The 25,335-nt window shown below is 37.5% G+C and overlaps 1 protein-coding gene across 5 annotated transcripts in view; it reads left to right on the top strand.

Moving 5' to 3' along the window:
- LOC106091264 (bromodomain-containing protein DDB_G0270170) overlaps window positions 1-25,335 on the top strand; it is a 460,861-nt gene that overhangs the window by 250,427 nt on the left and 185,099 nt on the right. The gene's annotated exons all lie outside the window — the stretch shown is intronic.

A 25,335-nucleotide genomic window follows, 5' to 3' on the forward strand; every position in this document is an offset into this window, starting at 1 on the left:
GCTTTAAAATTGACGGAGTTATTAAAAAAACACTGAAAAAAACCAAGGCCAAATTTTCATATTTTAAAATTAAACAATTCATAACTCCTTAACAGTACACGATGGCATGGTACTTTATGCATAAGTTTTTTAGATCTTGTCAAGCTCTTTCTCCAGAGTCCTAAATCATGTAAATCGGTTGAGTAGATCAAAAGTTATGGCCCCCAGAAGCTTGGAGAAGTCAAAAGTGGTCAACTTTCACACCCTGTAGCTCACCCTGTATTAAAGATATGGACCAACAACAGCACTTTTCTGAAAGCCTATGTCCTCCTCTACAAATGTCTAGAACATTTTGTATGGCTAAAATCAACAGATAAAAAGTTGTAGACTTATTTCCAATTTTTTTGCCATTTGGCCCACTGTGCGTTGGTCAATGTGAGAAGAGTCTCTCCAAAAATTAAAATTTATTGAAATTTGCATCAAACAGCGGAAAATTTTTATGGCAAATATTTCAATCCTTGCACTTTGGTGAAGAAGTCATGGCTTTTTCGTATCAAGACTGGTATAGAGTTTCATTTATGCAATTTAAAACTGATTGAGGAGCTTCTTGTTAAAATGGTGATTATTTTCAATGTTTAGGTGTTTGTTTTAGGGGAGTTTTTTGTGGTTTGAAATGTAACCAAGTAAAAGGTGATTTTTAGGATTTTTTTTTTGTTGATGTGAAAAAATTTTTCTTATGCACTGCGTACATGGGAGACACATCCTGTGTGTGGGTTAATTGAAAAAATTGGACAAAACAAAAAAAAAAAACCAAATGAAAAGTTATTAGGTTCGGATAGGCGGATCTTTGGATACCCACCACCTCGGGTATATGTAAACAACATTTCGTTAAAATCCGGTGAAAACTGCAAGATTCTGAACCTATAGAAGCTATATCGAAAAATTATCCGCTCTAGACCAAACTCGCCACTATTCAAAAGAGTTCAAAGAGTCTTAATGGGTTCAAGAACATAAATAGGGTGATCGATATACAGGTTTTTTTTCATATCCGCTACAAAGGTAGACCGATAGGGATAGCAATCGACGCCATATTTTTGCCCAACATATAGGAAGCCACCTTTGCGCAGAGGTTAGCATGTCTGCCTATGACTTACTTACTTACTTTACTTTAATTGGCTACGACAGAATATTTGTTCCACTAGCCGAACGTAGAATAGCGTTCCAAACGCCTCAATCTTCTGCGCTCATTATAAAATCTCTGACACCAAGTTTCGAGGTGTCCCCCACAACTTGATCTTTCCATCGGGCTTTTGGTCTTCCCGGTTTGCGTGTACCACCGTGTTTGTCTATGTAAAAACTTCTCCTCAAAGAGGTGTCGCTCTGCGGCACGCCGTTCGGAATCGGCTATAAAAAGGAGGTCCCTTATCATTGAGCTTAATATTGAATCGAACAGCACTCATTGATAAGTGAGAAGTTTGCCCCAGTTCCTTAATGGAATGTTTTTGGGCACATTTGCATAGGTGCAAAGGCATAAGACTGAGAATGATATTAGGCGCCTCTCTCGGAGCATTTCGAACGACCGCTGTATACTTTCAGTGCACCATCACCGTCTTCAGCACCCAACTCTTTCAGTCTCCTTTTGACCCTTTGACCATTTCTCCAACATAATTTCTGGTCAAGAATCAAGCCCAAGTACTTGGCCTCCGAAAGGCTTTAGCCCCATCCAGAAGAGTTCTCCTAAAAACACCCAGCTTCCTCCTCTTGGTGAAAACGCCCAGATCAGCCTTTCTGAGATTTATGCCAAGCCCGTTGGTCTTCTCCCATCCGGACAGCTTTCGCAAAGCTTCTTAAAAGAGGTCAGTAAAAGAAAAGAGGAGACGGCCACTCACCATGATGACGACGTGGTCCGCGTAGGCAACGACTTTCACCCTTACCCTCTCAAAAACCTCAGAATCCCGGTGATAACCAAAAGCCCCCATAGAATTCCTCCTTGCGGAGTTCCTCTGGTCAAAGTCATCCCCATCGAGCCCTCCGCCAGTGATGCCTTGATAATTCGACCTTTCAGCATCGTATCAACCCAATTTACCAAAAGAGAGGCGCCATGTACCGTGTCCACCAGAGCGCCATATATGGGCTCCAATTTCAATCTCCTTCACCGTTACCCTCTCGAAAACCTCAAAATCCCAGTGATAACCAGAAGCCACAATAGAATTCCTCTTTGCGGACTTCCTATGGTCAAAGTCTACCTTATCGAGCCCTCCGCCAGTGATGCGTTGATAATCCGACCTTTCAGCATCGTATCAACACAATTTACCAAAAGAGAGGCGCCATGTACCGTGTCCACCAGAGCGCCATATATGGGCTCCAATTTCACGTTATGTCCAAGAAGGCCGCTAAAGTAAAGAAAGCCGCCATGTACCGTGTACACCAGAGCGTCATATGTGGGCTCCAATTTCACGTTATTAAAAGCCCTCTCTATGTCCAAGAAGGCCGCTAAAGTGAAGTTGCCCACACCCAAATTCCCCTCGATATCGCCAACCATATCGTAAAGGGCACTATCAACGACCCTTAGTGTACGTGCTGATAGCCGATCTTTTGACATTTCTTTTCAGTTAGGTTTGCCATTTCATGATAAAAAGTCATACGAGCCAACAACGAGTACTACCCCAAAAATGGAGTCAGTGACCCCAAGGTTTTTATCGATAAATCATCTTCAGCGATGAGGCTCATTTCTGGATGAATGACTTCGTCAATAAGCTAAATATGATTTAAAGCAATCTGGACGAAATCCATGAGTCATCATTGCATTCCGAAAAAATTACGGTTTGGTGCGGTTTATGGGCCGGCGGCCGCATTGGGTCGTACTTCTTCCGTGATGATCAATACCGGCACGTTGCTGTGAATGGGAATCGCTACCGTTTAATTATAACAGAATGTCCATAGTGGCATGGGGCGGATTAATATCTGAACCCCTTTTCAACCAAACATAACCTAACCTAACAAGTTGTAATATTCATCCGGTAGTCTTCAAATTTGGTACAGGCATGTTTTTCGACCTAGAGACGAAGCCTATTGAAATTGGAAAAAATCGGTTCATATTTGGATATAGCTCGCATATATATGTTCGTCCGATTTGCAGTAATAATGCAATAAAATAGTCATTTGTTAACCATTTCTCTCGAAATTTGATAGGAAGGATTTTCTCTTGACTATTGTCATTGCTTGTGAATTTCATGGAAATCGGTTCAGATTTAGATATAGCTCTCATATGTATATATCGTCCGTTTTTCACTCCTAGAGCCACTGCAGGCGCATTTATTGACCAATCTTTCCAAAACTTTGTACAACGCCTTCCTTGACGACCTTTACAATATCTATAAAGTTTGCTCGAAATCGGTTCAGATTTAGATGTAGCTCCGATATATATGTTCGTCCGATTTCCAGTAATAATGCAATAAAATGGTCAATTGTTAACGGATTCTCTTGAAATTTGGCAGGAAAGACTCTCTTATTACTCTCTACATTAGTGGTGATCTTCATAGAAGTCGGTTAAAATTTAGATATAGCTCCCATATATATGTTCGTCCGATTTTGAGAAATATTGCAATAAAGTGCTCATTTGCTAACCGATTCTCTCGATAATCGACAGGAAGGATTTTGTCTTGACTCTCGACATTACTGTTGAATCTCATAGAAATCGGTTCAGATTTAGATATAACTCTCATATATATATATCGCCCGATTTTCCCTCCTAGAGATATTGCAAGCGCATTTATTTAGCAATATTGACAAAATTTTAAACAACGCTTTCCTCGACATCTTCCAAAATCTCAAAGAACTTTGATCGAAATCGGTTCAGATTTAGATATAGCTCCCATATATATGTTGATCAGATTTTGAGAAATATTGCAATAAAGTGGTCATTTGTTAACCGATTCTCTCGATATTTAGCAGCAAGGATTTTCTTATAACTCTCGACATTATTGGTGAATTTCATGGAAATCGGTTCAGATTTAGATATAGCTGCCATATATGTATGGCCGATTTTCACTTCTAGAGCCAGAGATGTACCTCCCACATATATGTTTGTCAGATTTTGGGAAATTTGCAATAATGTTGTCATTTGTCAACCGTATTTATTGCTGTTTCAACACATTTGCTTGAAATTTGGGGCGGATTGTTTAATCACTCATCTGAAAACAGGTCCATCAAAATTGGTTCGGAATTCGATATGGCTCCCTTTTTAGACCAATAGGGTAGGTGGTGGGTATTATAAATTCGGCACCGCCCGAATTTTGCCTTTCCTTATTGGTTTTCTCATAAATTTGTTCATACACACTGATTTCAATTTTGTTTTTGTGAAAATTTATTTTCATAGAATCCCAGCTATTGATTATAGATTTTTGCTAAAAAAATCTGCTGATTGCAATTTTCAATGTTTTTTGTTATTGCAAATTATTGTTAATCATAGAGGTTCCCTGAAGCTGTTATTTATTTTTCCCCCACATTACTGATAAATATAGTCTACCAAATAATGGCTTGCGTTAGTGTTTGAAAAATATCCAACTTGTGATGCGGTAGTCGTCATATTAATCCTCAATGGCTGTTAATTACAGCCCTAGGCATATTTGTGCAGTTTCACTGTTTTTTTTTTCTTTACATTCTCTGCGACCCAGAGATTGATGTGAAATTAAAACACACCTTAAAGTGATTATTGCCACCGACAAGCCAAGATTTTTAAACATAGTCCGTTATTATTTCATAAAGTCTATCTCATCTCATCGATGTCGTCGCATCGGTGGTTAAAGGCGAACGAACCAACGAACCATTGCTCATTTTCAACAATCAACACTCAATGCCGGGTGTTGAAGTGAAGTGAATTGCTGGGCAATCAGAAAATTAACATTTTATGTCTATGAGTGTTGATGATGAGGTGGCAGTAGTTTAATTAAAATTACATAGCCTTGAGGAACAAAATGATTTTTTTTTTTGTATTTTTTTCAATTTAAAACAAACGTGAGATGGCGGAAATAGACATTAACCCCATAGTCAAGCAAGACATTGCAAGAAAAACGGTGTACTCTTAAAAGCTTTATAGTACCATACTAAAATCAAACCCCCCCCCAAAAAAGTGACTGCAACAACACTTTTCATTTCAGTTAAATTTGTTAAATCAACATTTCCCAAAACCATCATAGCCTTATTAATGCCTTACAATGGCAACCAACAACTAAACAAAAAAATCCATTAGCCATAGTTGTTGATCTTTGGAATTATGACTTTACCCCCAATGGGTTATTGGTCATCATTATTGAAGTTGAGTTTGTTTTTGTGTATTTTTCTCGCCGAAACAAAATAAAACATTAAATACCAAGAATTATACAGTCATCCATAAGAATGAAAGAAAACAGAAAAGCTCGTCAAAAATAAACCTTGAAATTGGATAATTCTTCATTTGTGGATTCTCAGTATCTGAGATTCAGTCTTATTAACGATTTTTGCTAGTTGCTATTTTTGTTCGTTTATCTCAACATATCTGCTATACCTTATTACATAAGTCACCTATCAATACAAGCTTACATCAATATTATACATTATTTTTCAACATTATCATTTGCTTTTACTCTTAATCTTTTAATCAACCCAAAATTAAATCACCACATGTGAAGAAAATATACAATGATTTATTTTTATACCCTCCACCATAGGATGGGGGTATACTAATTTCGTCAATCTGTTTGTAACACCTCGAAATATGCATTTGAAACCCAAAAACTAACGCTAACTTTTGAGGAATCAAAGCTAGCCACTTGAAATTTTGCATATAGACTTTTTATTAGAGTAAGTCGGTTGGGACTGTAAATGGGCCAAATCGGTCCTTGTTTTGATATAGCTGTCATATAAACCGATCTTGGATCTTGACTTCTTGATCCTCTAGAGAGCGCAATTCTCATGCGATTTTGCATGAGGTGTTCTGTTATGACTTCCAATAACTGTGCTGAGTATGGCGCAAATCGGTATATAGACTGATATAGCTGCCATATAAACCGATCTTGGGTCTTGACTTCTTGAGCCTCTAGAGGGAGCAATTCTCATGCGATTTGGCTGAAATTTAGTATGAGGTGTTTTGTTATGACTTCCAATAACTGTGCTAAGTATAGCGCAAATCTGTACAAAACCTGATATAGCTGCCATATACACCGATCTAGGGTCTTGACTTCTTGAGCCTCTAGAGGGCGCAATTCTCATCCGATTGGAATGAAATTTTGGACGACGTGTTTCGCTATGACTTCCAACAATTGTGCCAAGTATGGTTCAAATCGGTTCATAATCTGGTATAGCTGCCATATAAACCGATCATGGGTCTTAACTTCTTGAGCCTCTAGAGGGCGCAATTCTCATGCGATTTGGCTGAAATTTCGCATGAGGTGTTCTGTTTTGACTTCCAATAATTGTGCTGAGTATGGCACTAATCGGTACATAGACTGATAGAGCTTCCATATAAACCGATCTTGGGTCTTGACTTCTTGAGCCTCTAGAGGGCGGAATTCTCATACGATTTGGCTGAAATTTTGCACGTGCTGTTTTGGTATCACTTCCAACAACTGTGCCAAGTATGATCTAAATCGGTTTATAATCTGGTATAGCTGCCTTGGGTCTTGACTTCTTGAGCCTCTAGAGGGCGTAATTCTCATCCGATTTGGCTGAAATTTTGCATGAGGTGTTTTGTTATGACTTCCATCAACTGTGCTGAGTATGGCGCAAATCGGTACATAACCTGATATAGCTGCCATATAAACCAATCTGGGATCTTGACTTCTTGAGCCTCTAGAGGGCGCAATTCTCATCCGATTTGGCAGAAATTTTGTACAACAGCTTCCCTCATGACTTTCAATATACGTGTCTAATATGGTCTGATTGGATCAATAGCTTGATACAGCTGCCATATAAACCTATCTCCCGATTTTACTTCTTGAGCCCCTACAAGGCACAATTCTTATCCGAATGAACTGAGATATTACACAATGACTTTTACAATGTTCAGCATTCATTTATGGTCCGAATCGGACTGTAACATGATATAGCTCCAATAGCATAACAGTTCTCATTCAATATTCTTTGTTTGCCTTAAAAGAAATAACTGCGATCCATGATGGAGGGTATATAAGATTCGGCCCGGCTGAACTTAACACGCTCTTACTTGTTATATACCAAATCAATCGCATTATATAACATTTTTAATTAAAGGTAAACAGTTGCTAATCAAACTCTCTCTCTCGTTTTTTTACTTTTAGGTAAGTGTCAAGAAACTCTGCAAAATCCATTGGAAAGGAAGTGAAATCTTATGAAATATCGTTGATTTCTATTTAATAACGAGAGTAAGTTAAAATTAAATGATCCACTAACTATGCAACAATAACTAATAACTTCATTTTAATTAAAATGTTGAAAATATTTTTGTGGTTGCACAAACTCTATGTTCAACTTATTAACCCCAACGCCCTCTAGTTATGAAAATTAAAAAGGAACAAAAAGCATTAAAACGCGATTTCAAAGTGTTAACCATACGTTAGCGATGATGATAAACGCTGTGGCCAACAAAGAAAGACCAAAAGCGTTTTTTAAGCATTGACCATAAAGCCAAATGTGGTCTGGCTTTCTTTTCCTGTTATAAGCCAAAAGGCAGAAAATAATAAACGGGGCGAAAAAAAGTGAAAAATAATAAAAAAAAACTTATGAAGAATCACACATGTGAGAGAGGAGAAGCAATAGCAGCAGCAATGGGTAGCAATTGTCTGCTTGTTCGTCCGTCTGTATGTGTTAAACACTTGGCTGTTGCTCTGATTGGGGTTAGTGTTAATCAAAAAATGTGAAAATTAAACCTTAAAGCATTTCACTTAAAATATGACTCAAAAAACTCAATCTGGACATATGCCAGCTACTGTCTTCAGATACAATGGCAAGTTTTAATATATGAATGAATTTTTGGAAATATGTTCCGGAAAACATTGAGCTTTAAGACAAGATGATTAACTGGCTTTAATTTTTGTTATATTTTATATTGGTGTTTTTTTGGAGGGGGAGTGATAAAACATTAGGCAAACCTTGAGAGCTATTGCATGTGCAACAATCTTAAGAAGAGTTTGGCAACTCTCTTAATACTCCTATGTTAAGATGCTTGCTTTTGTGGATTACATATCGAGTACAAGTTGGAGCTTCCCGTCCACCCAACCACAATGTCATATAAAAACCAAGTAAAAACGTGCTAAGTTCGACCAAACCGAATCTTATATACCCTTCACCATGGATCGCAATTGTCGAGTTCTTTTCCCAGTACCTCTTTATAGGCCAACAAAGGATAAAAGAAAATAATTGCTCTGATATTGGAGCTATATCAAGTTATGGTCCAATTGAGACCATAATTGAATTGAATGTTGGAGGCTATAGTAGAGGTCATTGTGTAAAATTCGCATAAAAATTGCGCCCTTTGGGGGCTCAAGAAGTAAAATAGAGAGATCGGTTTATATGGGAGCTGTATCAGGCTAAAGTCCGATTCAGACCATATTTGACACGTGTATTGAAGAACAAGGTAGGTAGCGCAGAGGTTAGCATGTCTGCCTATGACTCTGAACGCCTGGGTTCGAATGCTGGCGAGACCATCAGAAAAAATTTTCAGCGGAGGTTTTCCCCTCCTAATGCTGGCAACATTTGTGAGGTACTATGCCATGTAAAACTTCTCTCCAAAGAGGTATCGCACTGCGGCACGCAGTTCGGACTCGGCTATAAAAAGGAGGCCCCTTATCATAGAGCTTAAAACTTGAATCGGACTGCACTCATTGATATGTGAGAAGTTTGCCCCTGTTCCTTAGTGGAATGTTCATGGGCAAAATTTGCAATTTGCGATTGAAGGTCATGGGAGAAGCCATTGCACGAAATTTCAACCAAATCGGATAAAAATTGCGCCCTCTAGTGACTCAAGAAGTCAAGACCCCAGATCGGTTTATATGACAGCTTTATCAGGTTATGAACTGATTTCTGCCATATTCATCATAGTTGTAGAAATCCTTAACAGAACACTTCTTGCAAAATTTCAGCAAAATCGGATAAATTGCGCCCTTGAGAGGCTTAAGAAATCAAAACCCCAGATCGGTTTATATGACTGGTATATCAGATTATGGACCGATTTCAACAATACTCAGCATAGGAGTAACAATTGAACTCTCTTTGCGTACAGACGTGTTTTTAAAACGCTCCTCAAAAATAAATTATTTCAAATGTTTAAAAGTGTTTTTTAACTGACAAAGTTTAATTTTTGTTAATTTTTGTTCATACTGTTTGCTTGGCAAATCACCGTCGTGTTATTTACAAAAAAGAATACAACACAGGCTTCAAATACAAATTCAAAACAAAACAAAACCACATATCAAAGTGCTAAACTAGAAAAAAGTGAAGAACTAAAACAACAACAACAACAATTAACCCTGAGAAACATTAAAGTTAACTCATCATGTCTGAAGTGCCATCAGTGAAAATAATATCTTCATCCAACAACAATATTTCTCCTGGAGAGTCTCTGTTGTTGGCGCCAAAACGAATGAGAGAGGGGATGAGCATAAGTGAGGAAAGTGTCAACAAAACTCCGCGGCTTTCAAATTATGACTCTCCACACCGAATGCTTATGTTAATCGATAAGAGATTTGAGAAGCAAACAGAGCTTTTAAAATCTCTTTTATCTGAAACTGAGTCGCGTCTCTTAGCTGTCATAGATAAGAGTATGGCCGACATCAAGTGCGAGATATCTAAATTAAATGAAAAATATGTGAAACTCAATGAAAGGGTTGACAAAGTAACAACAGTCGTGGACAAAATTGATGGTATGGAAAATACAATGACTGAAATGAAAAATCAAATTCAATTACTGAAAGCAAATCAGCAAAAATTTGAAAACAACCAAGTGGCTTGCGATCTGAGAATAAATGGCATACCTTCCGAAAATGGGGAGAACCTGTACCAAATTTTTGCAAATATTTGTGACACAATTAACATAGCGATCCCAACGATTAGAGCTATGTACCGTCTGGACAACGTTCGTAACCAGAATAACTCTTCAGACTCTGTAATTATGGTTCATTTAGCAACGCCATTTGACAAAAACTTTGTCTTAAAAAATATTGCGAGGTTTAGAAAATCAATTAATTCAAACCTGGTATTGAGTCATGCAGGTTTTGACTCTAATAAACCGTTCTATATAAATGAGAACCTGACAAACCATAATTACAAAATTTTTCAAAATGCACTGAAGCTTAAGCGACAAAAACATCTGGAGTCTGTTTTTTCGCTTCGTGGCCTTGTTTATGTAAGACGGCCTGGATCTGATTCCCCTACGCTTGTTGAAAACATAGAGCAACTTACCAATCTCTTTCGTGAAACACCTGAAAGACCAGTTGCTCATATTGAGTCCTGAAATATTTTGGTGTCATATTAAATTTAATATAATAATTTTAATTGTATGTTACTATATATTCGCTTTACTATGCCTTTTTCTATGTTATCATATATATGTTTTGCCTCTATTTAAATCGAATTTCCTTAATACAGCTCAGCACTTAAGTCAACTATACATACTGTTAGCATTGCTTATGCGTATTACATATGACAAGTGACACTTCTTGCGGTTCCAGAGATAATCTCAAATTGATGCTGAAGATTTTTAAGAACCAAATGCCTGGGCTTACAATTGTTCATATAAATGCACAAAGTTTGAACAATAAAATGGATGAATTTCGAGATACTTTTGTGAATTCTGCTATAGATGCCATATGTGTATCTGAAACTTGGTTTCGCCCGGATATATGCGATAATATATATACCTTACCAGGATATAACATATTTAGAGCCGATAGGCAAAGTCATGGTGGCGGTGTTGCTATATTTTTGAAATCTGGACTACATGCGACTGTTAAATGTATGTCATCACAAGGTGACAGCATTGAATACCTATTTCTAGAAATAAACTGTTATTCAAATGAGAAGATGCTGATTGGCTGTGTTTACAGGCCCCACAACAATATACCATATGACATGCTCCTATCTTGTATCGAAACAATCTCGTTTTCTTACAACAATATAGCTATAGCTGGTGACTTTAATAGCAATATATTGTCTGAATCTCATTTTTCCAGTTCGATGGAGCTGTTGGGCTTAGTACCAACTAACACTTCTGTGCCCACCCATTTTACGAGTCATTCATCCAGCCTTCTGGATATATTTTTTGTTAACAATGTTGCAAATGTTTTGTTTTATGACCAACTTGCTGCACCTGGTTTTTCTAAACATGACCTACTGTTTCTAACATATAACTACGTCATGACCTATCAAGACAACAGAATTACCTACCGCGATTTTAAGAAAATAAACTACAATTTACTGAATCACCTTACTGATGAAGTACCGTGGGACTCAATTTATCATTTTGACTCTGCGGATGAACAAACATCATTTGTTCAAAATCATATCTGTTCAATATACAATCGATGTGTTCCAGAGAAAACAATAACAATTAAATATTCACAACCACCTTGGTTTAACCAGCGAATAAAAACTTTGATTGATGTAAGAAACTTTTCATATAGACGTTGGAAACGTTTTAGAACCTCACAACTACATGAACATTTTAAAAATGCTAGAAGAGCTGTTGGAAAGTGTATAACTGAGGCAAAGACATTGTATTTTCATAATAAATTTCAGAATGCTGTTAATAGTCGCTCTAAATGGAATGAGATACGAAAAATTGGCGTTGGAGAAAAACGCAATACTCAGCTGGAACCCAACATGAACAGAAATGAACTAAATGAGAATTTTGTTTCAATAAACACTGTCTATCCTACTGAAAATATATATGAAAATATGTGCATGGTAGCTGTTGAAAATCCTTTTTCCTTTCGCTGTGTAAATGAAACTGAGGTTCTACACAGCATTCTGTCCATTAAATCTAATGCGATCGGAACTGATGAAATAAATCCACGATTTATTAAAATAATTGTGCCAAAGATTCTGCCATATTTAACATATATATTTAACACTGTTCTAACTAAATCCACTTTTCCGCTTGAATGGAAACATGCAAAAATTGTACCTATTCGCAAATCAAAAAATGAGTACCGTCCCATCGCCATTTTACCATACCTGTCTAAAGCACTGGAACGCATAATGGCTAACCAAATTGAGCATTTTCTGAAATCTGAAAATTTGTTATCTAACTGGCAATCTGGATTTAGAAAGAAAAGAAGTTGTACCACTGTTCTGATTGATGTAATTGAAAACCTTCGTCAAAGTATGGATAACGGAATGATATCCTTTCTCCTTCTTTTGGATCACAGTAAGGCCTTTGACACTGTAAACCATAATATTCTTGTCCTAAAACTTATGAAATTATTTAATTTCTCCGAGACGTCTTGCAAGCTGATATCATCATATTTGACGCAAAGATCGCAGTCTGTTTTTTATAACAATAGTTGGTCTAACTCTCTGAATGTCCTTAAAGGAGTACCTCAAGGTTCTATCCTTGGCCCTCTTTTATTTTCCATGTATATAAATGATCTGCCTGATGTGCCTGCAACATCTAAAATCCAAATGTATGCTGACGATGTCCAACTTTACACATACTGCAAACTGAAAGATATCCAAACCTGTGTGTCTAACATAAATATTGATTTAGACTTAATACATTGTTGGGCTGTTAATAATGCATTATGTTTAAATCCATCCAAAACCAAACTGATTCTGATAAGTAAAAGAAATGTGACAATAACTGATGATCTCGTTGTGAAAATTGGTAACTCTGTAGTGAATCTTGTACAAGTAGCCACAAATTTAGGATTGACTTTTAATTCAACCCTAACGTGGACAAATCACATTAATGCAACAGTTGGCAAAGTACGTGGGATGCTGCGAAATTTATGGACTGTTCGCTTGTCAACTCCTTTTCACATCCGAATGTTACTTGCAAAAAGTTATTTAATTCCCACACTGTTATATGGATGCGAGATATTTGCGAATTGTGATGCAGACACCAGTAGAAAGCTTAATGTTGCTTACAATGATATTGCAAGATATGTGTTTAACAAAAGTCGACAAGCTCGTATATCACAATTTACATACCAAATATTTAACTTAACTTTTTCAAACTTACTGAATGTCAGATGTCTACTTCTTCTGCACAAGGTAATCTACACAAAAGAACCTGAATACCTACACAAACATCTGAAATTCGCCAGATCCAACCGTGGCCTAAAACTCATTCAACCACGATTTGCCACACAAACCTCTGAACGACAGTACATTGTACATAGTACGCGTCTCTGGAACAACCTACCTCCCAACATACAGAGCATAAGCAATGCAACTTCATTCAAAAATGAGCTATTTAAATTTTTTAAATGAACTACGAATTATTTTTCTTTAAATGTCCTTAATATTTACTACTATAATTTAAAATGTTAAGATTAGTTAATATCCTTTTAAAAAGAATAATCATTATTTTATATACTCTATTGCGAATCAGCACATTAACATATAAGATATAATCTTGTTGTGCTGGTGTTACACTCAATAAACAAACAAACAATAGTTGTAGAAAACCGTAACAAAACACTTCTTGCAAATTTTCATTCAAATCGGACGAGAATTGCGCCCTCTAGAGGCTCAAGAAGTCAAGACCCAAGATCGGTTTATATGGCAGCTATATCAAAACATGGACCGATATGAACTATACCTAGCGAAGTTGTTGGAAGTGATACCAAAACACCACGTGCAAAATTTCAGTTAAATCGGACGAGAATTGCGCCCTCTAGAGGCTCAAGAAGTCAAGACCCAAGATCGGTTTATATGGCAGCTATATCAGGTTATGAACCGATTCGAACCATGCTTGGCACAATCGTTGGATATCATAATAAAACACCTCATGCCAAATTTTCGCCAAATCGGATAAGAATTGTGCCCTCTAGCGGCTCAAGAAGTCAAGATCCCAGATCGGTTTATATGACAGCTCTATCAGGATATGAACCGATTTGAATCATACTCAGCATAGTTGTGGAGAACCGTAACAAAACACTTCTTGCAAATTTTCATTCCAATCGGATAAGAATTGCGCAATCTAGAGGCTCAAGAAGTCAAGACCCAAGATCGGTTTATATGGCAGCTATATCAGGTTATGATTGGATATCATAACAAAACACGTCGTTCAAAGTTTCATACCAATCGGATAAGAATTGCGCAATCTAGCGGCTCAAGAAGTTAAGACCCAAGATCGGTTTATATAACAGGTATATCAAAACATGGACCGATTTAAACCATTCTTAGCACAGTTGTTGGAAATCACAACAAAACACATCATTCTAAATTTCAGCCAAATCGGATAAGAATTGCGCCATCTAGAGGCTCAAGAAGTCAAGACCCAAGATCGGTTTATATGGCAGCTATATCAGGTTATGAACCGATTTCAATCATACTCAGCATAGTTTTAAAAAACTGTAACAAAACACTTCTTGCAAATTTTCAGTCAAATCCGATAAGAATTGCGCAATCTAGAGGCTCAAGAAGTCAAGACCCAAGATCGGTTTATATGGCAGCTATATCAAAACATGGACCGATTTAAACCATACTTGGCACAGTTGTTGGAAGTGATACCAAAACACCACGTGCAAAATTTCAGTCAGATCGGCAAGAATTGTGCCCTCTAGAGGCTCAAGAAGTCAAGACCCAAGATCGTTTTATATGGCAGTTATACCAAAACATGGACCGATTTGGCCCATTTACAATCCCAACCGACTGATCGACACTAATAAAAGTATTTGTGCAAAATTTCAAGCGCCTAGCTTTACTCCTTCGAAAGTTAGCGTGATTTCGACAGACAGACAGATGGATGGACAGACAGGCGGACGGACAGACGGACGGACGCACAGACGGACGGACGGACAGATGTACGGACATGGCTAGATCGACTTAAAATGACATGGCGATCAAGAATAGACATACTTTATGGGGTGTCAGACGCATATTTCGAGGTGTTACAAAGAGAATGACAAAATTAGTATACCCCCATCCTATGGTGGAGGGTATAAAAACGTAATCCTTGCAGGTATTTGGTGGGGGAAATTCCTCTTTTGATTGCAGGGACTGAAAAGGGTTTGTTTTTCTTTCGATTCTGATGAAATTTTAAGTGATAATTTTTATAAATGTGTAGGTCCCCCGTTTAGTCTAAACAATCACCTTGGTTACAACTCAACCTAAGATTAGTTGAAGGTCTTAGGCGATGGCTATACAAAAGTTTAAGATGTTTGTTTTTTCTCCTTGGACACTTTTTTGTAGAAAAAATCGAGCTTTCGATTTTGTTTTGCTCTACAAAAGAAAGCAACTATTTTTACAGGTCATAAAGGTTATTATTACGACTTTATAACCCATGTCTCTTTATTTTTATTGCTCTCCCTTTCAGCTAAAGACAGAAGCGAGTCATAGGTTTTTCTTTTACCATATGCTACAGCTAGAGTTAAGCTGCCAGTAGACTCCACATACTCGTGGCAATGTGTTTTGTTTTTGTGACCAAGTTTTATTTATAAAGAAAATTTTATATCACAACAAAAGCCGCTGAACTTTTATTCAAAGTTGCCCCAAGTTCATTTCATTCAAAAGCGACCTATTCAGCGAAAGTGTTAAATAAGTTAATTATGATAAAAAACTGTGAATAAGTAAAAAACAATAAAACAGAGCAGGCGCCGCAGTTTTTTCCCCCTCCAATTTCAAAAAAAAAAAAAAACAAGCCAGGTCAGTGTCTATACAGAGTGAGTGATCGCTTGCTGGCTTGTGTCTTGTCTCGTTGGGCTGCATTTGCCTTTGCTGCTCTTACGGCCCACTGAGCGGTAATAGTTAATTAGTATTAAAACTCACGTTCCCTGTCCATTGAAAATGTTTTACGTTACAGTTGGCACGTTGCTACTGTCGTTTTTGTTGTTGTTGTTGCTGTCTTGGATCTTTGGATTCCCCGCTTTGGGATAACAATTTTCATTTAAGAGATTTCATGGATATACATTAAGGCCTTTGATTAGTAATTGGCATTTAATGAAAGGTGAAGGTAGGACAGACGGACGGAAATAAAATGTAAGCTCATGTTAAGTGTATGCCAGAAAAATTATATGCTCAAAAAACCTTTGTTTTTATAAAATCTGTCACGACAAACAAGGTGGTGAATGGGTCATGACACTTTTTTGGGGCTGTAGTAATGACACTATGCAAAGGTGAGAGAAAAAAGTAAAAAAAATATTAAAATTTTCAAAAATATTGAGTGGCTCAAGAAAAGCCATTAGAGGGCTCTCCGTACTTTCTCTAAATAAGGGAGTTCGGTCAACGATCTCCTGTATTTACGCCATTTACTCACACACCGAAAAAATATTACAAAAAAAATTTTTCAATTAAAAATTTAATCATTTGTCATTTTGAATTAAAAAAAAATTAATTGATTCAATGATTTTTTAATTGAATCTAAAAATTATTTTTCAATTGCAATCGTAATTGCCATTTTTGAAATTTTCAATCAAAAAAATTATTTGATTCAATAATTTTTTTAATTGAATTGAAAACTTTTTTGAATGTTCGTTTTTGAAAAAGTCAAGTCGCTCAAAATTTTGATAAATATTTCTATATATAGAGGACAAAAACTCTACTAAAACAGTCTTTCGACTACCTTTCTAAATTTCTAAACGCAATTCCAATATAATTTATGATCAAAAGATGTTTTTGTTGTTGTTGTAGTAGTTTGTTGTGGTTTATCCTTCATCTGCTTGATTCCGTTGAGTGTCAAGATTCAGGAAATGGGATGCGTCCCGGGGGATCAGGGTCTGAGTTGAGTGGGTCTGGCTGGGCAGTTAAACAGGTGACGTATATCGTGTGGTCCCTGGTCAAAACTTGGACATCAGCTTGCACGTCAGCATCAATCATTGCTCTGTAGGAGTTAAGGCGGCTGCATTTTCCGGAACTTAATTGAGCCAGAACTACTCTGGTTTGCCGGGGAAGGTCAATTTCTTCAGTTGTAATGACAGGCGAGCGTTGTTCAAGGAATACATTCACCCGGTAGTTATTTACCGCATCTGCTACAGTGTCTGCATGAATGTTGCCTAGACCTGCTTGATATGTCGCTTGATCTAGAGGTTCTCTCTTGTAGCGCTGAACCTTACGCTCTATGATGATGAAAAGGTATTGCTCAGACAGCATATAGCGAAATAGGTCTATATTGCACGGAATGATGTATCACGAAGGCCAATCCCCCACCTCCATTCCTTGAGCGATCCTTATGCAGCACATTGTATCCGTGACAACTGTGCAAAGTGCAGGTGTTGGTCAGCTTTGGCTCCTGGATCGCTGCGACCAATATGTCAATATGCAATATTTGGTCGCGCGGGAGAGATCAAGGGGTCACCTAGACCGACGACGAGGACGCAGAAGGCGACGACGACGACGCTTGTGACCCACTGCTGCCCATGTTCGCACAGCATCTCACAACATATTTAGTATGACTATACTCCCGTTGTGATGCAAGGCCAGAGCAAGATCGGTAATGTACCCACTCCATGCACCGATTACACCTCACCGACACCGACCAATGATGGAGGCGGTTCTGGCAAACCGAACAGAACCAGGGTTATTTTCAATCCCGGTACGGACCAGAAGCTTGTTGAGAAGGTACTCCGGGATGTGCCTCTCCCATGACGAAAAAGAACGAACTGAGGAGGCAGGCCTTGCCGATGAAGGATTCCATCGGGTCAATCCGGTGCGTACAACCGGCTGCCATGGGATTGATCAAAAGATGCATATAAATGGCATAACGGCTTCTTTAGCAGCGATTTTATTATAACATATTTTAGATATCAATTGGATCAATTTCAAAATTAATTGAAAATTTCAAAAACAAATTCAATCATTTTTTTTATTGGATCGATTCAGAAATTAATTGAATATTTCGGAAAATTCAAAAATTTTTTTAATTGGATCTATGACAAAATTAATTGAAAATTTAAAAAAAATTCAATCATTTTTTTTATTGGATCGATTAAAAAATTAATTGGGCCAATTTAAAAATTAATTGAATATTTCGGAAAATTCAAAAATTTTTTCATTTAAATCAATTACAAATTTAATTGAAAATTTCAAAAAAATGCAATCATTTCTTTTTATTGGATAGATTAAAAAATTAATTGGACCAATTAACAAATTAATGAACCATTAAAAAACTAATTGGACCAACTAAAAAATTAATTGAGCCAATTAAAAAACTAATTGGACCAATTAAAAAATTAATTGGAGCAATTAAACAATTAATTGAACCAATTAAAAAATTAATTTGAAATTCTAAAAGTGTTTAATCATTTTTATACCCTCCACCATAGGATAGGGGTATACTAATTTCGTCATTCTGTTTGTAAAACCTCGAAATATGCGTCTAAGACCCCATAAAGTATATATATTCTTGATCGTCATGTCATTTTAAGTCGATCTAGCCATGTCCGTCTGTCTGTCTGTCGAAAGCACGCTAACTTTCGAAGGAGTAAAGCTAGCCGCTTGAAATTTTGCACAAATACTTTTTATTAGTGTAGGTCGGTTGGTATTGTAAATGGGCCACATCGGTCCATGTTTTGATATAGCTGCCATATAAACCGATCATGGGTCTTGACTTCTTGAGCCTCTAGAGGGCGCAATTCTTGTCCGATTTAACTGAAATTTTGCACGTAGTGTTTTGGTACCACTTTCAACAACAACGCTAAGTATGATTCAAATCGGTCCATGTTTTGATATAGCTGCCATATAAACCGATCTTGGAACTTGACTTCTTGAGCCAATAGAGCAGGCAATTCTCATCCGATTTAACTGAAATTTTGCACTTAGTGTTTTGGTAGCACGTCCAACAACTACGCTAAGTATGATTCAAATCGGTCCATGTTTTGATATAGCTGCCATATAAACCGATCTTGGGTCTTGACTTCTTGAGCCTCTAGAAAGCGCAATTCTCATCCGGTTTGAATGAAATTTTGCACGTAGTGTTTTGGTAGCACTTCCAACAACTACGCTTAGTATGGTTTAAATCGGTCCATGTTTTGATATAGCTGCCATATAAACCGATCTTGGGTTTTGACTTCTTGAGCCTCTAGAGGGCGCAATTCTTATCCGATTTTATTGAAATTTTGCACGTAGTATTTTGGTATCACTTTCAACAACTACGCTAATTATGGTTTACGTCGGCCCATGTTTTGATATAGCTGCCATATAAACCGATCTTGGGTCTTGACTTCTTGAGCCTCTAGAGGGCGCAATTCTTATCCGATTTGGCTGAAATTTTGCTCGTAGTGTTTTAGTATCACTTCCAACAACTACGCTAAGTATGGTTTACGTCGGCCCATGTTTTGATATAGCTGCCATATAAACCGATCTTGGGTCTTGACTTCTTGAGCCTCTAGAGGGCGAAACTCTTGTCCGATTTAACTGAAATTTTGCACATAGTGTTTTGGTATCACTTTCAACTACTGTGTTAAGTAAGATTCAATAAACCGATCTTTGGTTTCGACTTCTTGAGCCAATAGAGCAGGCAATTCTCATCCGATTTAGCTGAAATTTTGCATGAGGTGTTTTGTTATGACTTCCAATAACTGAGCTAAGTATGGCGTAAACGGGTATAGAACCTGATATAGCTGTCATATAAACCGATCTGGGATCTTGACTTCTTGAACCTCTAGAGGGCGCAATTCTCATCCGATTTGGCTGAAATTTTTTACAATGGCTTCTCTCATGACCTTCAACATACGTGTCTTATATGGTCTGAATCGATCAATAGCTTGATACAGCTCCCATATAAACATATCTCTCGATTTTGCTTCTTGTGCCCCTACAAGGCGCAATTCTTATCCGAATGAACTGAAATATTACACAATGATTTCTCCAATGATCAGCATTCATTTATGGTCCGAAATGGACTATAACTTGATATAGCTCCAATAGCATAACAATTCTTATTCAATATTTTATGTTTGTCTAAAAAGAGATACCGCGCATAGAACTCGACAAATGCAATCAATGGTGGAGGGTATATAAGATTCGGCCTGGCCGAACTTAGCACACTCTTACTTGTTTTAATTGAATAAACAATTTTGGTAATTGAAAATTTTTTCAATCACCTTTTTCAAAAATTGTGATTGATATTATCGCAGTTTCAATTAAAAAATTAATTGCATCAATTAACCAAAGAATTAATGAAACCTATTTTTATTGTTTTTTTTTTATGTAAGAGGTTAGGGGGTGTACTAATATTTCAATGTCGATCGGTAGTTTCATGTAGTTTATAAAGCTCGAAGTCTATCCAGCCATGCCCTTCCGGCCATAAGCCTCAGAACTTGTCCACTTGTCTGAAATTTCATACATGATTTGGTGCATTTGTATTCTTTCATCTTTTTTCGATATTCTCATCCGGATTCAAGTTTCGATGTCCATTCCATTCTGTTTGAAGACCAATTGAATTTTGAAAACCAAAAATTTCTTTCGCTTACATTTATTTGAGTCCATTTTCAACATCGGACCATCCACTCCGCACCAAATTCATTTTCCTCAGCCAATTAATCATAAAGAAATTTAAATATTTCCCTCATTTCTCTTTTCCTTCGACTGTTTCCAATTTTGTCTTCCTTTTCTTATGCCATAGGAGAAGTATTTGTAACATTTTGTATTTTCCTGCCAGTCATTGGATTGGCGTCTTGTCTTGCAACCTGCCAACACAGCGCAGCTTGGCCAATCAACAAACAAAAAAACTCTGCCCATCAATCTTAATTGTATGGCCTGTCAAAGGTTTATTTCCCCCTTTTTTTATTGCCGTAATTTGCCTTCTACTTTTCAATCGTTTTTTTCCCGTCGCTTTTTTGTTTTATGTCATTCAATATTTTCACATTTACACCCAAAACGAATTGAATCGAATCGAATTGATCGTAATCGAGGCAGGCGGCACGGTGGTAGTTGGGAAACAGGAATGAAGTGTGCCTTTTTGTACAATTTATAATTACCTGGTAATTGTAAATTATTAAATTATTGCCTGACAGCCTATTAAATGTCACAATTCATGGTGCATTATTTTTTGCGTAATATTCCCGCCTTGCATTGTTGGAGATTTTGTTTTTGTTTTGTGGTTTATCCCAGGCAGAGTGATGCAATTCAGATGATATTACCTGAGTTTCGTGATGTATACATTTCTATTCTATAAAAAATTGTCTAGAAGATCAATATCTATGTAGACCGCAAACAATTATTGTGTTTCATTTGTTCTCGAACAATGATATAAGAAAAGGAAATAATCTTACCTTAGCCCATTAACGACGAAAGTATAGAAAAATATCACATTCCACACTTTATGACCATGTGGCCTTTGAGTTGTACTCTGAAGAACTGAGACTGTGTATATGGAGAAGGTTACTCGATCATTGACAGACAGACATATCAGAATGGAGAACATATTTCTGAATTTGAAAACCTCCCCATGATTGTCGCAAATCTCTCAACAAGAAGGCTTGCAAATGAAAAATTTGCCCATAAACATCCCATTAAGGAACAGGGACAAACCTCCATATCAATGAGTGCTGTCCGATTCAAGTTTAGGCTCAATGATAAGGGACCTCATTTTTTTAGCTGAGTACGAACGGTGCGACACCTCTTTAGGGAAAATGTTTTTTCTGCTATTCTCGCCAGGATTTGAACCCAGGCATTCAACATCATAGGAGCTAACCTCTGCGCTGCGGTGGCCTCCAAACGAGTAGGCTTTCTAGTTTAAAATACATCTGTTCTGGTTGCTGGGCCAAAGACTTATTCCAGGTTGTTGTAGAGCAAATGAGCTTGCAAGACTGCCTTACAAATTCCAAGGGAACTTGAATCTGTAGATGCCCTGGGTCATTGTTTCTCCAATTCATATGATTGGCGATGTTTAAAGCAGATGCCCGCTATTACGGCCCAAACCTGCAACGTCTAAGAGCCATGGGTGAATAAAAAGCATCTACCACCATCCCTATATACAGTACCAATGTGATTCCAGGTACTTGAACGTGATCATCTTCTTGATAAGGAGGCGATTTTTTATCTAACTTCCTTTCTACATTTGGTCATGGCTCCCGGTTGATGATGCATTTCCAATCCGAGCTCAGTTCTTCCCGCTATTTGGGGAAATACCAGCCGCCTGGCTTCATAAGGGGTCTTATCCATGTCATGCTAGAACCGAAGTCCCAGAGTTTACAGACACCAGGGATGGAAAATACAATATTAAAAATAGTACTAAAAAGGTACTTTTTGGCCCAAATTTCAATAATATTTGAGTGCAGAAGCCAAAAATGTCTCTTGGAAAAATGCTGCCCTACCGATTACTGAATACACTGTACAACATCCCCTTATAAATAACCCTAACCGAAGATGAAATTTCCCCACACTCAACCAAATTTGTTATTCAAAGCAGCAAATATGTTTCCTAAAACAGCTGTTTTTATCTGCTGAAAATAAGAAAGCAAACATTGTTGCTGTGTCAGCAAACATAGGGCTGCTGTATTAGCAAACATTTCGGTCTGCTAAATCAGCAAACAAAATCTGCAGTATTAACAAGCATTTCGGCATGCTAAATCAGCAAACAAAATCTGCTGTTTTAAGTGCAAAAATATTTTTTTTATTTTTGCCTGTTACTTGTTTTGAATACTTTTACCATTTTTTTAGAAATTTTTTCGAAACTTTGTTGGAAGAGATGATTTTAATTTGTGGAATATTGCTGTAAAGGAGCCACATGATCCATCCATTGGTACTTACTTACTTTACTTTAATTGGCTATGACAGAATATTTGTTCGACTAGCCGAACGTAGAATAGCGTTCCAAGCGCCTCGATCTTCTCTGACACAAAGTTTCGAGGTGTCTCCCACCACTTGATCTTTCCATCGGGCTTTTGGTCTTCCTGGTTTGCTGGAGCTTCTTCATCCATTCTGACAAGATGACCTAGCCAACGCAGCCGTTGTATTTTGATGCGTGTAACTATGCTATCGTCGTCATACAAGTAAAAAGCGAGTTAAGTCCGGTCGGGCTGAATCTTATATACCCTCCAGCATGAATCGTATTTGACATGATCTGTGAATATATTGAAGATGCATCTACAGATGGACTGTACTTGTTATGACTACTAGAATTCATAAAAAAATACCACGTTTAAAATTTCAACAAATAAATACGCCCTCTAAAGGCTAAAGAAGTCAAGTCTGGTGATCGGTTTATATGGCAGCTATGTCGGTTTATGTGGGCCCATCTAGAGGCTCAAGAATTCAAGATCCAATATCGATTTTTATTACAGCTGTATTAGCTTATGAACCGATTTGGACCATTCTTGGTACATTTATTGGAAATCAAAACACAACAACTTGTGCGAAATTTCAGCTAAATTGGATAAGAATTGCATCCTTTAGGGGCTCAAGAAGTCAAGATCCGAGATCGGTTTGTAGACCACATTTGGTGGCACAGTTATTGAAAATCAAAACAAAACACCTTGTGCCTAATTTCAGACAAGTCGAAATAGAATAACGCTATCTAGAGGCTTCAGAAGTCAAATCTGAAGGTCGGTTTATATTGCATCTATATCGGGTTATGAACTGGTTTGGACCATTCTTGGCGCAGTTGTTGGAAGTCAAAACAAAACACCTGGTGCAAAATTTCATCCCAATCGGATACCAACTGCAAAGAGTCAACATCCGAGATCGTTGTATATGGCTGCTACATCGGATTATGATTGGCTTAGTTATTGGAAGTCAACACCAAACACCAGGTGCAAAATTTCAGCCGAATCGGTTTGAATTTCGCCCTCTCGAGGCTCAAGAAATCAAAATCCGAGATCGGTTTATATGGGACCCATACCATGTTATGAAACGATTTGGACCATACTTGGAAAAGTTATTGTAAGTCACAACAAAACATTCCATGTAAAATTGGTTTTATGTCGGATAAGAAATGCATCCTCTTGAGGCTCAAGAAGTCAAGTTCCGAGATCGGTTTATATGGGAGCTATATCAGGTTATAGACCGATTCAGACCATACTTGGTATGATTGTTGGTCGTCACAGAACACCATATTCAAAGTTTCAGCTTAATCGGACAATAATAGCGGATTCTAGCGACGCAAGAAGTCAAGATCCGAGATCGATTTATCAGGTTATACACCGATTCGGAGGCCATCGTAGCGCAGAGGTTAGCATGTCCGCCTATGACGCTAAACGTCTGGATTCAAATCTTGGCGAGACCATCAGAAAAAATTTTCAACGGTGGTTTTCCCCTCCTAATGCTGGCAACATTTGTGAGGTACTATGCCATGTAAAACTTCTCTTCAAATCGGGAGATCGGTTTATATGGGAGCTAGATCGGGTTATACACCGATTTGGACCGCACATAGTATAGTTGTTGGAAGTCTTAACAGAACCCCACATGCAAAATTTCAGCCAAATCGGACAAAAATTGCGGTTTGTAAGGGCCCAAGAAGTAAAATCGGGAGATCGGTTTGTATGAAAGCTATATCAGGTTATAGCCCGATTTGGACCGTACTTGACACTATATGCAAAATTTCAGCCAAATCGGATAAAAATTGTGGCTTTTAAGGGCTCAAGAAGTCAAATCGGAAGATCGGTTTATATGAGAGCTATATAAGGTTACATACAGACCGATTTGGACCGTACTTGACAAATTTGTTGGAAGTCATAACGGAACACCACATGCAAAATTTCAACCAAATCGGCCGAAAGGGCTCAAGAAGTCAAATCGGGAGATGGGTTTAAATGGGAGCTATATATGAATCTAAACCATTATGGCCCATATGCAATCCCCAACGAACTACATCTAAGTATCTGTGCAATGTTTTAAGCGGCTAACTTTACGCGTTCGTCCACTATCGCGATTTCGACAGACGGACGGACGGACATGGCTAGATCGACTCAGAACGTCTAGGTGATCAAGAAGAATAGATGATCAAGAAGAATATACATTTGATATGCTACAAACGGAATGACCAGATTAGTATACCCCCATTCTATGGTGATGGGTTTAAGTATTATTGGGTTGCCCAAAAAGTAATTGCGGATTTTTTAAAAGAAAGTAAATGGATTTTTAATAAGACTTAGAATGAACTTTAATCAAATATACTTTTTTTACACTTCTTTTCTAAAGCAAGCTAAAAGTAACAGCTGATAACTGACAGAAGAAAGAATGCAATTACAGAGTCACAAGCTGTGAAAAAATTTGTCAACGCCGACTATATGAAAAATCCGC

Source organism: Stomoxys calcitrans, chromosome 2, assembly GCF_963082655.1.
Source record: "Stomoxys calcitrans chromosome 2, idStoCalc2.1, whole genome shotgun sequence".
In the NCBI taxonomy this organism is placed as follows: Eukaryota; Metazoa; Arthropoda; class Insecta; order Diptera; family Muscidae; genus Stomoxys; species Stomoxys calcitrans.